The sequence below is a fragment of the Pristiophorus japonicus genome, chromosome 12 (assembly GCF_044704955.1).
Source record: "Pristiophorus japonicus isolate sPriJap1 chromosome 12, sPriJap1.hap1, whole genome shotgun sequence".
Taxonomy (NCBI): domain Eukaryota; kingdom Metazoa; phylum Chordata; class Chondrichthyes; family Pristiophoridae; genus Pristiophorus; species Pristiophorus japonicus.
The window spans coordinates 204,652,535-204,670,973 of NC_091988.1; the positions used below are offsets into that span (position 1 = coordinate 204,652,535).

At 50.3% G+C, this 18,439-nt stretch overlaps 1 long non-coding RNA gene across 3 annotated transcripts in view; it reads left to right on the forward strand.

The window, feature by feature from the left end:
- LOC139277677 (uncharacterized) overlaps window positions 1-18,439 on the forward strand; it is an 88,418-nt gene that overhangs the window by 8,974 nt on the left and 61,005 nt on the right. The window lies entirely within an intron of this gene.

Consider the following 18,439-nt stretch of genomic DNA (forward strand, 5'->3'; position numbering starts at 1 on the left):
CATATTTACGGAAGGACATACTTGCTTTGGAGACAGTTCAGAGAAGGTTCACTAGGTTGATTCCGGAGATGAGGGGGTTGACTTATGAGGAAAGGTTGAGTAGGTTGGGCCTCTACTCATTGGAATTCAGAAGAATGAGAGGTGATCTTATCGAAACGTATAAGATTATGAGGGGGCTTGACAAGGTGGATGCAGAGAGGATGTTTCCACTGATAGGAGAGACTAGAACTAGGGGACATAATCTTAGAATAAGGGGCCGCCTATTTAATACTGAGATGAGGAGACATTTCTTCTCTCAGAGGGTTGTGGAAATGTGGAATTCGCTGCCTCAGAGAGCTGTGGAAGCTGGGACATTGAATAAATTTAAGACAGAAATAGACAGTTTCTTAACCGATAAGGGGATACATACATCCATTTGCCCGCCCCCCCCCCCCCCCCCACCAGTGAGATCATGCAGCTAGCCTGCTACATAAACATACAGGATCAGACACAGTGCAAGTACAAAGAAAGGAAGAAAACAGTTTGTATCGTGACACCTTGGTTCAGTGACTTACATTCGTTACGTTTTACGGTCGTGTGCCAGGATTGGGTAGATTGCATAATTAGTTCAGTCATGGTCAGTACTGAGGTAGCAGTATATGTATGCGAGGACGCAGGTTCCAGAGCAACCTAGTCGTCTGATGGCGGCGCTATGCCCCCTGCTAGCGGGGTGGGCTTGGTTCGCTCACCGAGCCAGGACTCAGGGCCTTTGCCATTGCCTAGTGGTGGGCAGAGCCACAGATGTGTGTGGCCTCCCTGTCATCCTTTGAGGGCTGCAGAATCTTCTGCCTGCTCTCTCACGGTGTTGGGAACCTGGCTGTTCCAGGTCCCGTTTGGGGAACTCGTTGGTTCTGACCTTTTGCTCCCGGACATGGCCGAGGTAGAGACTGGGTCTGGGGGCTGCGCTGTCTCCACCCGGGTGTTGGGCAACGGTGGCCGACTGCGCGTATTGGCGCCATTTTCGTTTCCAGGTCCATGGCGAATAGTGCCATCGGGTGCCTGCAGCGTGGGATAGACCTGGGGCAGGGTGTCAGGATCAGTGCCTTCACCCTCCTGAGCCCGCTGGCTTGCTACTTTTGGGGACACTCTATTCCCGACATCTCGCAACATTTTGTGCTTTACATTCTTAATGGGTTCGTTACATTGATTGCCATGCATACAATGTCTCTTTAAGTTCAGTTGGTTGCAGGTCTCCTTTAAGAGAACCCTGCCACGCCACTCTGCACCTCCCTGCAGCAGGGACTCCATCGTGCCTCTGTCCTCGAGGTCGATAGCCTGATCCTACTCTCCCGCAATTCTGCCGCCAAAGCTGAAAGAGTGCCTGTGAATTCGATCTTCCTCCCCAGGAGCCCTGCCACTGGAGCCAGGAAGGTACTTCTAGGTCGTTCCGGTCGGATCATTTCCACGCAGACGTGATGGACGGTCTGTGCCTCAGGTGCTGTGCTGGGTTATTCTCTGGTGCCTGGCCCAAGCGAAGGTGAGGTTTTGCTCTGTCTCTGAGCACGGGGGACATCGATTGCTCGAATGAAGAGACCTTCTCATTTCCACTGGATCTTCCCCATCCACCTTCTTCCGAGTAGCATTAGACCATCACCTGCAACAATCCACAGAGGTAACTGCACCATGCCATTATGGATTACACTTACATCCACACTACCAAGGACTGGGATCAGCTCCTTGGTGTAGGTGTGCACCTTTTCCTGTACTGGAACCAGCTCGGGTCGCTTTTCATTCCATCGCCTCTTGAAGGCATCCTGGCTCATCACTGACTGGCTCGCTCCCGTGTCCACTTCCATGAAGACTGGAACGCCATTTATCTCGACTTCCATCTTCACTGGAGGGCAATCGGTGGTGCAGGTATACATTCCATACACTTCTTCTTGGGGCTGAGCTGCCTCTCTGGCCAAATCATCATAGTCCCCGCTGGATTCAAAGTCATCTGCTGACTCTTCTGCTAGACAGTGAGTCGTATTTCTTTTACACATGCGCTGGAGATGGCCCTTCGTGTTACAGGCTTTGCATACGTACTCAGCAAACTGACACTGGTGAGCCCTATGGTTTCCTTCGCAATGCCAGCATGGTGCTACTCGATTAGCACCCCTCGGCAGACTCTGAGTTCTGGAACCCTGAGGTCTGTGCTCTCTGCCCTGGGCAGAGCCACGTTCTACAGTCTTGCCTGTGAAAGGCACCATTCTGTGTACAGTACTTGCTGGGTTTGAGTCCACAGGATGAATAATTTGCTTGGTGCTGCAGGTCGAGGTCATGAACGCCTGACTGATGCTGATGGCCTTCTGCAGGTTGACTGTGGTGTCGGCAGATAATAGCTTGTGAAGAAGGCCCTCGTGGCCAATTCCCATAACGGAGATGTCTCGCAATGATTTGTTGAGGTGTGTGCCAAAATCACACGGTGCCGCAAGTCTCCTGAGGTCGGCAGCATATTTTGCAATCTCCTGGCCCTCAGGTCGGCAGTAAGTTTAGAATCTGCCTGGCCGTGAGGATGCTCTCTTTTGGTTTTAGTTGGTCGTGAATTAGTTCAGTCAGCTCATCGTATGTCTTATCCTCAACCTTCGTGGGTGCCAGCAACTCCCTGACGAGACGGTAGACCTCGGGCCCACAACTGGTCAGCAGTATAGCCTTGTGCCTCTCCGCCAATGTGTCCGTCTCCCCTGCCAGGTCGTTTGCCACAAAATATTGCTCGTGCCTTTCCGTGAAGGCATCCCAATCATCACCCTCTGCGAAGTCTTTTAGTGTGCCAAAGATAGCCATAATTGCGTGAAAGTCCTTATTCTCGTCACCAGTTATTATGTCTGTAGTGTACTTATGAATGACTCCATGAGGCAATGTGTTGTATTCAAACTGTAGTGACCTTGGTCTTTTATTCGAAACTCCCGAGTGAGGCAGCTGCATGGTGACTCCCCTTTTATACAGCCCCTGCCACCAGGGCAGAACAGGAAACCCCGCTCTCCACCAGTTGCACCCTCTAGTGGTGCCAGCATCAACATCAACATAGCCGCAAAGTGGAGGGGGCAGCAGAAGCAGTGCTGCAAAAAAGTCAATGCCGGAATACTTAAAGACCCAGGGAAGGTGGCTCAACCGTGGCTATCAAGGGAAATCAGGGATAGTATTAAAGCCAAGGAAGTGGCATACAAATTGGCCAGAAAAAGCAGTGAACCCGGGGACTGGGAGAAATTTAGAACTCAGCAGAGGAGGACAAAGGGTTTGATTAGGGCAGGGAAAATGGAGTACGAGAGGAAGCTTGCAGGGAACATTAAGATGGACTGCAAAAGTTTCTATAGATATGTAAAGAGAAAAAGGTTAGTAAAGACAAACGTAGGTCCCCTGCAGTCAGAATCAGGGGAAGTCATAACGGGGAACAAAAAAATGGCAGACCAACTGAACAAGTACTTTGGTTCGGTATTCACTAAGGAGGACACAAACAACCTTCCGGATATAAAAGGGGTCAGAGGGTCCAGTAAGAAGGAGGAACTGAGGGAAATCCTTATTGGTCGGGAAATTGTGTTGGGGAAATTGATGGGATTGAAGGCCGATAAATCCCCAGGGCCAGAGTACTTAAGGAGGTGGCCTTGGAAATAGCGGATGCATTGACAGTCATTTTCCAATATTCCATTGACTCTGGATCAGTTCCTATGGAGTGGAGGGTAGCCAATGTAACCCCACTTTTTAAAAAAGGAGGGAGAGAGAAAACAGGGAATTATAGACCAGTCAGCCTGACATCGGTAGTGGGTAAAATGATGGAATCAATTATTAAGGATGTCATAGCAGTGCATTTGGAAAGAGGTGACATGATAGATCCAAGTCAGCATGGATTTGTGAAAGGGAAATCATGCTTGACAAATCTTCTGGAATTTTTTGAGGATGTTTCCAGTAGAGCGGACAAGGGAGAACCAGTTGATGTGGTGTATTTGGACTTTCAGAATGCTTTTGACAAGGTCCCACACAAGAGATTAATGTGCAAAGTTAAAGCACATGGGATTGGGGGTAGTGTGCTGACATGGATTGAGAACTGGTTGTCAGACAGAAAGCAAAGAGTAGGAGTAAATGGGTACTTTTCAGAATGGCAGGCAGTGACTAGTGGGGTACCGCAAGGTTCTCTGCTGGGGTCCCAGCTGTTTACATTGTACATTAATGATTTAGACGAGGGGATTAAATGTAGTATCTCCAAATTTGCGGATGACACTAAGTTGGGTGGCAGTGTGAGCTGCGAGGAGGATGCTGTGAGGCTGCAGAGCGACTTGGATAGGTTAGGTGAGTGGGCAAATGCATGGCAGATGAAGTATAATGTGGATAAATGTGAGGTTATCCACTTTGGTGGTAAAAACAGAGAGACAGACTATTATCTGAATGGTGACAGATTAGGAAAAGGGGAGGTGCAACGAGACTTGGGTGTCATGGTCCATCAGTCATTGAAGGTTGGCATGCAAGTACAGCAGGCAGTTAAGAAAGCAAATGGCATGTTGGCCTTCATAGCGAGGGGATTTGAGTACAGGGGCAGGGAGGTGTTGCTACAGTTGTACAGGGCCTTGGTGAGGCCACACCTGGAGTATTGTGTACAGTTTTGGTCTCCTAACTTGAGGAAGGACATTCTTGCTATTGAGGGAGTGCAGCGAAGGTTCACCAGACTGATTCCCGGGATGGTGGGACTGACCTATCAAGAAAGACTGGATCAACTGGGCTTGTATTCACTGGAGTTCAGAAGAATGAGAGGGGATCTCATAGAAACGTTTAAAATTCTGACGGGTTTAGACAGGTTAGATGCAGGAAGAATGTTCCCAATGTTGGGGAAGTCCAGAACCAGGGGTCACAGTCTAAGGATAAGGGGTAAGCCATTTAGGACCGAGATGAGGAGAAACTTCTTCACCCAGAGAGTGGTGAACCTCTGGAATTCTTTACCACAGAAAGTTGTTGAGGCCAATTCACTAAATATATTCAAAATGGAGTTAGATGTAGTCCTTACTACTAGGGGGATCAAGGGGTATGGCGAGAAAGCAGGAATGGGGTACTGAAGTTGCATGTTCAGCCATGAACTCATTGAATGGCGGTGCAGGCTCGAAGGGCCGAATGGCCTACTCCTGCACCTATTTTCTATGTTTCTATGTTTGCCCTATACAGCCAGCACCTCACATCTAACCTGGCGTGCCTTGATGACCCTGAGACGCAGAATGCCCACAGTGCTTGGTCTGCCCTCCAGGCCTCAATAACCAGGGCCTGTGAAGAGACACTCGGTCACTCAACCAGAAAACACCAGGACTGGTTTGATGAGAATGATCAGGAGATCCAAGAGCGAATAGATCGCAAGCGCAGAGCATTTCTGAGCCTCAAGCAACAACCCAACTCGGGAACAGCAAAACAATGTGACAGGCGGCTGAAGGCTGAGGTCCAACAAAAAACCCGGGACTTAAAGAACAGGTGGTGGATGGAGAAAGCACAGAAGATACAGCAGCTGGCCGACAGCCATGATGTGCGAGGATTCTTCATCGCAGTCAAGTCCACCTATGGGCCCAACTCCCAAGGCCCCACCCCACTGCTGGCCAAGAAAGGGGAAACACTCATCAAGGACACCGAGGCTGTCAGGGCCCACTGGAAGGAGCACTTCGAAGATCTCCTCAATCGAGACTCTGCCTTTGACTCGAGTGTTCTCGACTCCATCCCACAGCATGCAGCCCGCCACCAGCTCAGTGAGACTCCAACACTGCACAAGGTAGGAAAATCCAAAAGGCAGCTCAAAAACAACAAGGCTAAGGTGCAGATGGAATCCCTGCTGCGGCACTGAAGTGTGGCCAAGAGGCGCTGTTGGCGCGAATACACAACCTCATCTCCCTCATCTGGAGGGAGGATAGTATGCCGGGGATCTCAGAGATGCAGTGATTGTGACCATCTTTAAAAAGGGGACAAGTCCTATTGTGACAACCACAGGGGAATCTCCCTGTTATCAGCCACTGGGAAAGTCGTCACTAGAGTCCTCCTCAACCGTCTTCTCCCTGTGGCCGAGGGGCTCCTCCCGGAGTCACAGTGCGGATTTCGTCCCCTACGGGGTACAACAGACATGATCTTTGCAGTGCGACAGCTGCAGGAAACAGCACCAGCCCTTATACATGGTCTTCTTCGACCTTACAAAGGCCTTTGACACTGTCAACCGCGAGGGTCTATGGAGCGTCCTCCTCCGTTTCAGATGCCCCCAAAAGTTCGTCATCATCCTCCGCCTGCTCCACGACGACATGCAGGCCGTGATCCTTACCAACAGATCCATCACAGACCCAATCCACATCCGGACCGGGGTCAAACAGGTCTGCGTCTTCGCCCCAACCCTCTTCTCAATCTCTCTCGCTGCCATGCTCCACCTCACAGTCAACAAGCTCCCCGCTGGAGTGGAACTAAACTACAGAACCAGTGGGAACCTGTTCAACCTGCGCCGCCTCCAGGCCAGGTCCAAGACCACCCCAGCCTCTGTCGTCGAGCTACAGTACGCGGATGACGTCTGCGTCTGCACACACACAGGCTGAACTCCAGGACATAGTCGACAGATTTACTGAGGCATACAAAAGTATGGGCCTTACTCTAAACATCCATAAGACAAAGGTCCTCCACCAGCCTGCCCTCGCCGCACAGCACTGCCCCCTAGTCATCAAGATCCACGGCGCGGCCCTGGACAACGTGGACCACTTCCCCTATCTCGGGAGCCTCTTATCAACAACATCAGGCATCGACGACGAGATCCAACACCGCCTCCAGTGCGCCAGTGCAGCCTTCAGTCGATTGAGGAAAAGAGTGTTTGAAGACCAGGCCCTCAAAACTGCCACCAAGTTCATGGTCTACAGGGCTGTAGTAATATCTGCCCTCCTGTATGGCTCAGAGATATGGAACATGTAGACACCTCAAGTTGCTGGAGAAATATCACCAATGATGTCTCCGCAAGATCCTACAAATCCCCTGGGAGGACAGACGCACCAATGTTAGTGTCCTCGATCAGGCCAACATTGCCAGCATTAAAGCACTGACCACACTCAATCAGCTTCGCTGGGCAGGCCACATAGTTCACATGCCAGACACGAGACTCCCAAAGCAAGTGCTCTACTCGGAACTCCTACACGGCAAGCGAGCCCAAGGTGGGCAGAGGAAACGTTACAAGGACACCCTCAAAGCCTCCCTGATAAAGTGCAACATCCCCACCGACACTGGGAGTCCCTGGCCAAAGACCGCCCTAAGTGGAGGAAGAGCATCCGGGAGGGCGCTGAGCCTCGAGTCTCATTGCCAAGAGCATGCAGAAACCAAGCGCAGGCAGCAGAAGGAGCGTGCGGCAAACCTGTCCCACCCACCCCTTCCCTCAACCACTATCTGTCCCACCTGTGACAGGGACTGTGGCTCTCGTATTGGACTGTTCAGTCACAAAAGAACTCACTTCAAGAGTGGAAGCAAGTCTTCCTCGATTCCGAGGGACTGCCTATAATGATGATGACACAGTGTAAGCCTCATTGATCATACATCAGGTAAACAAGCCTCCATCTTATGCAACTATACAGTGACCACAGAGAGATTATATCTTTAGTCTGCATAATCATGTATAATCATGTCATCCAGCACATCCACAGCTACCATTGAGAATCTCAGTGTCATGTTCGCGACACATGGTCTGCCTGACATCGTTGTTAGTGACAACGGATCGTGCTTCACCAGTCAGGAGTTTCAAGAGTTTATGAAACTCAATGGTATCAAACATGTAAGGTTTGCACTGTTCAAACCTGCATCCAAACCAGCCATTTTGTATATTAGTCACTTTGGGCTTTAATAAAGCAGAGCCAAGGTCATACCTCTTGGAGTTAAACAGTACTCAGTCTAACAGTTATTGCATACACAACAATCGGCGAGGTCGCTCGAAGGTCAGCGGGCGGCAAATGGACGACGTCGCCACCAATCTGGGCGGCAGTCAGCGGGGGGTCTTATTCTCGGCGGCAGAGGTGCTTGCCGCCCAAGTGCCGCCGAGGATGGAGTCGGGCCCACGGAGGGCCGAAGACCTGAAAAAAAAAATCAACAGTAAAACATAAAGGAACTGTCCGAAGACCATCAGGGGACCCCACCCAGGTCAGTCGCTGTGGAATTTGGGACAGACCAGCCTCCTCACAGCGGTCCATCCCCGTTCTGCCGCCGACTCCCGCCCGCAGGAATCAGGGAGCTTGGCGGGCGGGAGCTCAGTTGTGCCACTCGGCCACCCGCTGATGTAAGTGGGCGGTTCCCGGCGGGTCGCCCCTCCCGCCCGCTCCAGGCCACCCCGAAAGTGGCACTGGGCGGATCGTCAGGAGAAATGTCGGCGGCAGTGGGTGGCGGGTTGATGAACTTTGGCCCCACAGTCTCAGAATAAGGGGCCGCCCATTTAAAACTGAGACGAGGAGGAATTTCTTCTCTCAGAGGGTTGTAAATCTGTGGAATTCTCTGCCCCAGAGAGCTGTGGAGGCTGGGTCATTGAATAAATTTACGGTGGAGATAGATAGATTTTTGAGCGATAAGGGAGTAAAGGGTTATGGGGAGCGGGCAGGGAAGTGGAGCTGAGTCCATGATCGGATCAGCCATGATCGTATTAAATGGCGGAGCAGGCTCGAGGAGCCAAATGGTCTCCTGCTATTTCTTATGTTCTTATGTTCAAAGAGGAGTTGAAAAGTTTCGAGCTGAGAACAGGGTTTGAAGGTTGCGGGGGTAGGTGCAGACTGAGATGACTAAGTTGTGTATGCCGTGTGCGGTTATTTAAATGGAGGGGCAGCAGCTGTCAGTATTGGCCATCACTCACGCCCACTTTTCAGCTTGAATTCATGGAGCCGTGTTAAAGCCAGTTTAAACAAGCTTAACACAGTCCTGAGCACGTCAAGTCGATTTATTCCTTCCCCTCCCAAGGATTGGTTGGACTCTTTTCCCCTGCAGGGAGAACATCCAATTAGTTGTTACTCATTTTTCACACAGTCAGGGACAGGAATTGCCATCTGTGACTTTTTAAAATAAAAATTGATTTCAGGTTTAACTACAAACTACAAAAAGAACCAGCAAACAGTAGGAACAGAAACTGGTATCAGCCCAACATCAGTCCATTATAACTCTAACCCCCTTCCATGTAACCCAATGAAGGCTGTATCAAGCTGTCCCAATGCCCCGGTGCTGTGTGAGACTGAGTCACACAAGCAGAAAGGTGCCAGGTTCAGTCTCCGCTCAGTCAGCTTGGACAGTAGTAGAGATACAATTAGCCTCAGCACCCCTAGCTGGGGCTGGGGCTCCCACTTCCAAACACGATCCATTGACTCTTGATACAAAGAGCATCCATGTAGACATCAGGTGAGAGAAGGATTGGGCCAAGCTGTGATGCCTCACACCGTCGAATCGCCTGCCAGAGCTCACTGGCTAAGCTCAGGCGTGAAGAACAGTGACCAGTTGAATAAGGCACTGGAGAGGTATGGAGGACCAGAGAACCTTTCGCTAGTATACGTCAGACTTATAAGAAGGGAAGAATAGCTTCAAATGGGCTCGGAGGCAGGGAGCAAAGGGGAATGGTTGATGGGTGTTTTTGTGACTGGAAGGATGTTTCCAGTGGGGTTCCACAGGGCTCAGTACTGGATCCCTTGCTTTTTGTGGTATACATCAATGATCTAGACTTGAATATAGGGGGTATGATTAAGAGGTTTGCAGATGATATTAAAATTGACTGTGTGGCAGGAAGATATCGATGTACTGGTCAGGTGGGCAGAACAGTGGCAAATGGAATTTAATCCGGAGAAGTGTGAGGTAATGCATTTGGAGAGGGCTAACAAGGAAAGGGAATACACATTAAATGGTAGGACACTGAGAAGTGTAGAGGAACAAAGGGATCTTGGAGTGCAGGTCCACAGATCCCTGAAAATAGCAGGCCAGGTAGATAAGGTGGTTAAGAAGGCATGCGGAATACTTGCCTTTATTAGTCGAGGCATAGAATACAAGAGCAGGGAGGTTATGCTTGACCTGTGACTACACATAGAGCTGGAGCGCCGGGCCCTGGATTGTGGCGGAGGTACGGCGAATGAGGGTACGGGGCCCAGAAGAGCCGAGGGCCCAGGGGCAGCACAGACCAGCCCACACTGCGACATGTGTGTGCACAGCAGGTCTCCAGTCATCCTGGTTAACCCTTTCCACTGGATAAAAGCCTAGCTCTGTCGAGCCCGTGTGGTGGCTGGTGTGCAACGGTCACCACACGTTAAAACAATCCACGCACAGGCATCTTCCACCCTTCAACTGGAGTTCAGGACTGGAACATCGGGTCCTTCATTGAAACATCTGTGAACTCTTGTGGAAGCAAGTCATCCTCATTCGAGGGACCGCTTATGATGATAAAACACTGGTTAGGCCACAGCTGGAGTACTGCGTGCAGTTCTGGTCACCGCATTTCAGGAAGGACGCGACTGCACTGGAGAGGGTACAGAGGAGATTTACGAGGATGTTGCCGGGAATGGAGAATCTAAGCTATGAGGACAGATTAGACAGGCTGGATTTGTTCTCATTAGAACAGAGGAGGCTGAAGGGAGACCTCATTGAGGTGTATAAAATTATGAGGGGCCTGGATAGAGTGGTTAGAAAGGGCCTATTTCCCTTAGCAGAGGGGTCAACAATCAGGGGGCCTAGATTTAAAGTAACTGGTGGAAGGTTTAGAGGGGATTTGAGGGGAAATTTCTTCACCCAAAGGGTGGTGGGGGTCTGGAACTCGCTGCCTGAAAGGGTGGTAGAGGCAGAAACCCTCACCACATTTAAAAAGTACCTGGATGTGCACCTGAAGTGACGTAACCTACAGGGCTACGGACCCAGAGCTGGAAAGTGGGATTAGGCTGGGTAGCTCTTTGCCGGCCGGAACGGAAACAATGTATGATTCTATGATTCATCCAGGTCCAACTCTCCTCTCTTTGCTGGGTGTGTGTTACCATGGATATTGTGTTTTCAAGTATAAAGTGCTCAAATCACTGAATCACTTGAACCCACAAACTTCTGACTCAGAGGTGAGGGTGCTGCCCACTGAGCCATAGCTGACACACACTAAGTCCCGTTCAGCCATTGTCCCTGTGCTCGCTGACCTACGTTGGCTCCTGGTCTAGCAATGCTGCAAATTTAAAATGGTCATTCTTGTGCTGAAACCCATTCATCGCCTCGCTGCTCCCTCTCTCTGTAATCTCCTCCAGCCCTGCACCCCTCCGAAAACTCTACGTTCCTCCAATTCTGGCCTCTTGTGCATCCCCCAGCTCTGGAACTCCCTCCCTAAACCTCTTCACCTCTCTACTATTCTCTTCTCCTTTAAGACTCATTAAAACCTACCTCTTTGACCAAGATTTTGGTCCCCTGTCCAAGTGTCTCCTTTCTTTGGCTCTGTTTCAACATTGTTGCCTGATTCCGCTCCTGTGAAGTATCTTGGGATGTTTTACTATGTTAAAGGGGTTATATAAATTCATATTCAAATACTTAAATAAAATTAATCATTCCACCCAGAATCTTTTCCAGGGAATGAAGGCTTGTACATATAATTTGATCCATAGATGCTTTGTAGAATGGAAAATACTTGAGAATGGAATTTCATTTTCCATTCACTATCTCCCTTGCCTTTGTGAACGGCACAATACATCAATATTTTAATGATGCATTTTAGCTCACCTTTCAGTTGAGGGTAGATTAAAAACCTGCAAAAACTGCAAATCTGAAAAAACAGCAGAAAATGCTGGAAATAGACTGCAGACCCATCAGCATCTTAAAGAGAAAAGACAGCTTTAGTTTCATCTAAAAAATTCACACTGAAACAATATCCCCTTTTCTCTTTACACTTGCCTGGATGAGTGCAGCTCCAACAACACTCAAGAAGCTCGACACCATCCAGGACAAAGCAGCCGCTTGATTGGCCCCCCATCCACCACCTTCAACACTCACTCCCTCCACCACCGGCGCCCCCTGGCTGCAGTGTGTACCATCTACAAGATGCACTGCAGCAAATCGCCAAGGCTTCTTCAGCAGCACCTCCCAAACCCACAACCTCTACCACCTAGAAGGACAAGGGCAGCAGGTGCATGGGAACACCACCACCTCCACGTTCCCCTCCCAGTCACACACCATCCTGACTGGGAAATATATCGGCCGTTCCTTCATCGTCGCTGGGTCACAATCCTGGAACTCCCTCCCTAACAGCACTGTGGGAGCACCTTCACCACACGGACTGCAGCAGTTCAAGAAGGCGGCTCACCACCACCTTCTCAAGGGGCAATCAGGGATGGGCAATAAATGCCGGCCTTGCCAGCGATGCCCACATCCCAGGAATTAATTTTTTAAAAGATGCTGACAGATCTGCTGTGTATTTTCAACTTTTTGTGTTTTATTTTTTTAATTTACTTTCCCGTTAGAAATATAGAAACAGAAATTTACAGCGCAGAAGGAGGCCATTTCGCCCATCGTGTCCGCACCGGCCGACAAAGAGCCACACGGCCCTCGGTCAGCAGCCCTGAAGGTTACATATAAACCGATGAACAATGAACAATGGCGGAAAGATAAAGAGCATCCAGCCCAACCAGTCCGCCCCACACAACTGCGACGCCCCTTGCACCGAAACATTCTACACTCCACCCCAACCGGAGCCATGTGATCTCCTGCGAGAGGCAAAACAATGGATAAAAACCCAGGCCAATGGGGGGAAAAAATCTGGGAAAATTCCTCTCCGACCCATCCAGGCGATCAAAACTAGTTCAGGAGACCACTCTGGCCGTATTAGATTCCCTGAAATACTTACCATCGTATCTGCGCCAGCCAACAAGAGGTCATCCAGTCTAATCCCACTTACCAGCTCTAGGTCCGTAATCCTGCAGGTTATGGCACTTTAAGTGCCCATCCAACCATCTTTTAAATGTGGTGAGGGTTTCTGCATGCACCACTCTTCCAGGCAGCGAGTTCCAGACCCTCACAACCCTCTGCGTGAAGAAGCTTCCCCTCAAATCCCAACTAAACCTTCTGTAAAGTCCTTACACAATACCACAAATCCACACGAGGCACATTCTATGGACAAGGTCACTCTATGACCTGAACCTTTATTCACAGGACCAAGAAGTGATGACCCTGCTTGGGACCTCCCTTTATATACCTGGATGACCAGGTGAGGAGTGTCTCCCACAAGTTCACCCCCTGTGGTCAAGTTGTGCATTTCTTACGTATATACAGTATTGCAGTGGTGTTACATAAAGGTTACATACATGACATCACCTCCCCCTCAACATCTTATTGGGATCATAGGTTAAGTCTCTCGGGTGGTCTGTGCTCTCTCGTGGAGCGCCACAGTTGGGGCTCTGGTTGTTGAGCCTTGGCATGCGTCTCTGTCACCTGTGGTGATTCCGGCCTGTCCGGGCTGGCCGCAGGGACTGTGCATGCTGCTGAATGTTCTTGTTGCTCATTCACTGGCGGTGGAATACCATCTCATGCTCTTCCTCAGGTCTCTCAGTGTCCATGCTGAACCTTTTTTTTACTTGGTCCAGATGCTTGCGGCATATCTCACCATTGTTAAGTTTAACCACGATGACCCTATTCTCCTCTTTGTCTATTACAGGACCCTCAAGCCATTTGGGCCCCAAAGCGTGATTGATGACAAATACGCGGTCATCAATTTCTATACATCTCCCCCTTGAATTTCGGTCATGGTACTCGTTTTGGGACTGGTGCTTGCTCTCAACAATGTCGGACAGGACTGGATGAATGAGGGACAGCCGAGTTTTGAGTGTTCGTTTCATGAGTAGCTCCGCGGGCGGGACCCCCGTGAGCGAGTGCGGTCAGGACCTACAGGCCAGCAGGAAGCGCGATAGGCAGCATTGAAGGGAGGGTCCTTGAATCCGGAGCATGCCTTGTTTTATGATTTTGACCGCACGTTCCGCCTGGCCATTGGAGGCCGGCTTGAACGGTGCTGTCCTGACATGTTTCATGCCATTACCCGACATGAACTCCCGGAATTCGTAGCTTGTGAAACATGGGCCATTATCGCTAACAAGGATGTCCGGCAAGCCGTGGGTCGGAAAGACCGCACGTAGACTCTCTACTGTGGTGGATGTCATGCACGAATTCAAAATGATGCACTCGATCCATTTCGAGTACGCATCAACCACAATGAGAAACATTTTTCCCATGAATGGGCCCGCGTAATCTACGTGAATACGTGACCATGGTCTGGTGGGCCAGGGCCACGGGCTGAGCGGGGCCTCCCTGGTGGTATTACCCAGCTGGGCACACGTCGTGCACCTGCGAACACAGTGTTCCAGGTCTGAGTCAATTCCCGGCCACCACACATGTGACCGGGCAATGGCCTTCATCAGCACAATGCCTGGGTGCTCGCTGTGGAGTTCCCTGATGAATGCTTCCCTGCCCCTCTGGGACATGACTACCCGGCTGCCCCATAGTAAGCAATCGGCTTGGATGGAGAGCTCATCCATCCGTCTGTGAAACGGTCTGACCTCCTCAGGGCATGCTCCGTGTGCGGGCGCCCAATCCCCAATCAGGACACATTTCTTAATCAGGGATAGGAGGGGATCTCTGTTGGTCCAGATTTTGATCTGGCGGGCTGTGATGGGGGAGCCTGTGCTGTCAAAGGCATCGACAGCCATGACCATCTCAGAACTTTGCTCCGCTGCCCCCTCAGTGGTGGCCAGTGGAAGCCTGCTGAGCGCGTCAGCACAGATTTCGTTGCCGGGCCGGTGCCGGATGGTGTAATTACACGCAGCCAGCATGAGAGCCCATCGCTGTATGCGAGCTGACGCATTGGCATTGACAGCCTTGCTGTCTGACAACAGGGATGTTAACGGCTTGTGGTCTGTTTCTAACTCGAACCTCCTGCCAAAAAGGTACTGATGCATCTTTTTCACCCCGTAGACACCTGTGAGTGCTTCCTTCTCAACCATCCCACATCCCTGTTCTGCTTAAGAGAGCGACCTGGAGGCATAAGCCACAGGTTGTAGTTGGCCCTCAGAGTTACCCTGCTGCAACACGCACCCAACCTCATAGGACGATGCATCGCATGTCAAAACCAATTTCTTACTGGGGTCGTACAGGGTCAACAACTCATTTGAACAAAGCAGGTTCCGCGCCCGATGGAAAGCCTGTTCTTGACAGTCCCCCCAAAACCAATCGCAGCCCTTACGCAGGAGCACGTGTAGCAGCTCCAACAATGTGCTTAAGTTCGGCAGAAAGTTCCCGAAATAGTTCAAGAGTTCCAGAAATGAACGCAACTCCGATATGTTGTAGGGCCTGGGCGCTCGTCGAATCGCCTCTGTTTTGGATTCAGTGGGCCGAATCCTGTCTGCAGCAACCCTCCTGTCCAGAAACTCGACCTCTGGGGCCAGAAATACACACTTAGACTTCTTGAGTCGCAGGCCTACCCGGTCCAATCGGTGTAGCACCTCCTTCAGGTTCTGGAGGTGTTCCTCGGTGTCACGACTGGTGATGAGGATGTCGTCCTGAAATACGATCGTTCCGGGAATGGATTTGAGCAGGCTTTCCATGTTTCTTTGAAAAATTGCGGCTGCTGACCAAATGCCAAACGAACACCTGTTGTAAACAAACAGTCCCTTGTCCGCGGTGATGGTGGTCGGTAGTTTAGATTCGTCGGCCCGTTCTTGGGTCATGTAGGCTGAAGTGAGGTCCAACAAGAGATTAATGTGCAAAGTTAAAGCACATGGGATTGGGGGTAGTGTGCTGACGTGGATTGAGAACTGGTTGTCAGACAGGAAGCAAAGAGTAGGAGTAAATGGACACTTTTCGGAATGGCAGGCAGTGACTAGTGGGGTACCGCAAGGTTCTGTGCTGGGGCCGCAGCTGTTTACATTGTACATTAATGATTTAGACGAGGGGATTAAATGTAGTATTTCCAAATTTGCGGATGACACTAATTTGTGGGTGGCAGTGTGAGCTGCGAGGAGGATGCTATGAGGCTGCAGAGTGACTTGGATAGGTTAGGTGAGTGGGCAAATGCATGGCAGATGAAGTATAATGTGGATAAATGTGAGGTTATCCACTTTGGTGGTAAAAACAGAGAGACAGACTATTATCTGAATGGTGACAGATTAGGAAAAGGAGAGGTGCAACGAGACCTGGGTGTCATGGTACATCAGTCATTGAAGGTTAGCATGCAGGTACAGCAGGCGGTTAAGAAAGCAAATGGCATGTTGGCCTTCATAGCGAGGGGATTTGAGTACAGAGGCAGGGAGGTGTTACTACAGTTGTACAGGGCCTTGGTGAGGCCACACCTGGAGTATTGTGTACAGTTTTGGTCTCCTAACTTGAGGAAGGACATTCTTGCTATTGAGGGAGTGCAGCGAAGGTTCACCAGACTGATTCCTGGGATGGCGGGACTGACATATCAAGAAAGACTGGATCAACTGGGCTTGTATTCACTGGAGTTCAGAAGAATGAGAGGGGACCTCATAGAAACGTTTAAAATTCTGACGGGTTTAGACAGGTTAGATCAGGAAGAATGTTCCCAATGTTAGGGAAGTCCAGAACCAGGGGTTGCAGTCTAAGAATAAGGGGTAAGCCATTTAGGACCGAGATGAGGAGAAACTTCTTCACCCAGAGAGTGGTGAACCTGTGGAATTCTCTACCACAGAAAGTTGTTGAGGCCAATTCATTAAATATATTCAAAAAGGAGTTAGATGTAGTCCTTACTACTAGGGGGATCAAGGGTTATGGCGAGAAAGCAGGAATGGGGTACTGAAGTTGCATGTTCAGTCATGAACTCATTGAATGGCGGTGCAGGCTCGAAGGGCCGAATGGCCTACTCCTGCACCTATTTTCTATGTTTCTATGTTTCTAACTTGGTGAACAGCTTGCTGCCTGTCAGCGTGGCAAAAAGATCCTCTGCTCTTGGGAGCAGGTATTGGTCTTGAAGGGACACCCGGTTGATAGTGGTCTTGTAGTCGCCACAGATCCTGACCGAGCTATCCGCTTTTAGGATGGGAACAATGGGGCTCGCCCAGTCGCTGAATTCAACAGGCGAGATGATGCCCTCTCTCACCAACCGGTCCAACTCGCTCTCAATTTTCTCCCGCATCACATACGGCACAGCTCTGGCTTTGTGGTGCACTGGTCTGGCATCCGGGGTGATACGTATCACTACTTTGGTACCTTTAAACGTCCCGACGCCAGGTTGAAATAGCGACTCAAATTGCTGTAGGACCTGTGAGCATGAACTTTGCTCCACAAATGACATGGCGTGCACATCCCCCCATTTTCAGTTCATCTCAGCTAACCAGCTCCTCCCCCATAGTGCGGGACCATTGCCCGGGACAATCCAGAGCGGCAGCTGGTTCACCGATCCATTGTGTGTGACCGCCAACATTGCACTGCCTAGCACTGGAATGATTTATTTGGTGTACGTCCGTAATTGCGTCTCAATGCATTCTAGTTTGGGTCTGCTGGCTTTGAGTGGCCACAGCTTTTCGAATTGTTGAACACTCATGAGTGACTGGCTGGCCCTCGTGTCCAGCTCCATGTGTACTGGGATGCCGTTTAATAAGACTTTCATCATCATAGCTGGCGTTTTGGTATATTAGCAGTGAATGCTTGCCACATGAACCCGCTGAACTTCAGCGTCCATTGATTTGCCCCAAGCGTCATTCTGCCTCGCAGGCACCTCATCTGGATCATCCGCCTCGTATATTAGCCTGGTTACAGGCTTTCTGCGCATTCTGGCTAAATGGCCACTGAGGTTACAATTTCTGCAGACGAACTGTTGAAACCTGCAAGTCCTGACAGCATGTCTGCCCCCACACCTCCAGCATGAACTGAGATTCCCATTGTTGTGAACAAAAGAGCTGTTACAAGGCATTCCTCGCTGATTGTCCCTTTAACTGCTCTTGAGCACCCTGTTAGTGGGTGTTAATGGCCCCATCCCGAGCCGCATTGTCCACTGGGGGGGTCTAAATGTCCGTTCAGCCTGCCATTGTCTCTGTTGGAGACTTACTCTTGGGTCTATTGCTGCCTGGGGTGTGTCGAACTGCCCTTGCCTGCCTGCAGGGCTCTGAGTCGCGTTTATGATATTGACCCCCTGATCCATCGCCACGTTGGAGGCAGAATTGCGCGCGTATATTATCTTGGTTTCCTCCTCCCCCACCATAAAAGTCTGAGCCATCAACGCCACCGCTTCCAAAGTCAAGTCCTTGGTCTCAATTAGCTTTCTGAAAATCCCAGCATGACCGATGTCCTCAGTAAAGAAATCCCTTAGCATCTCCCCCCTGCAGGCGTCTGTGAACTTACAGAGGTTGGCCAAGCACCGGAGGTCCGCAATGAAATCCGGTATGCTCTGTCCTTCCTGACATCGGTGGGTATAGAATCTGTGTCGGGCCATGTGTATGCTGCTCGCCGGTTTGAGGTG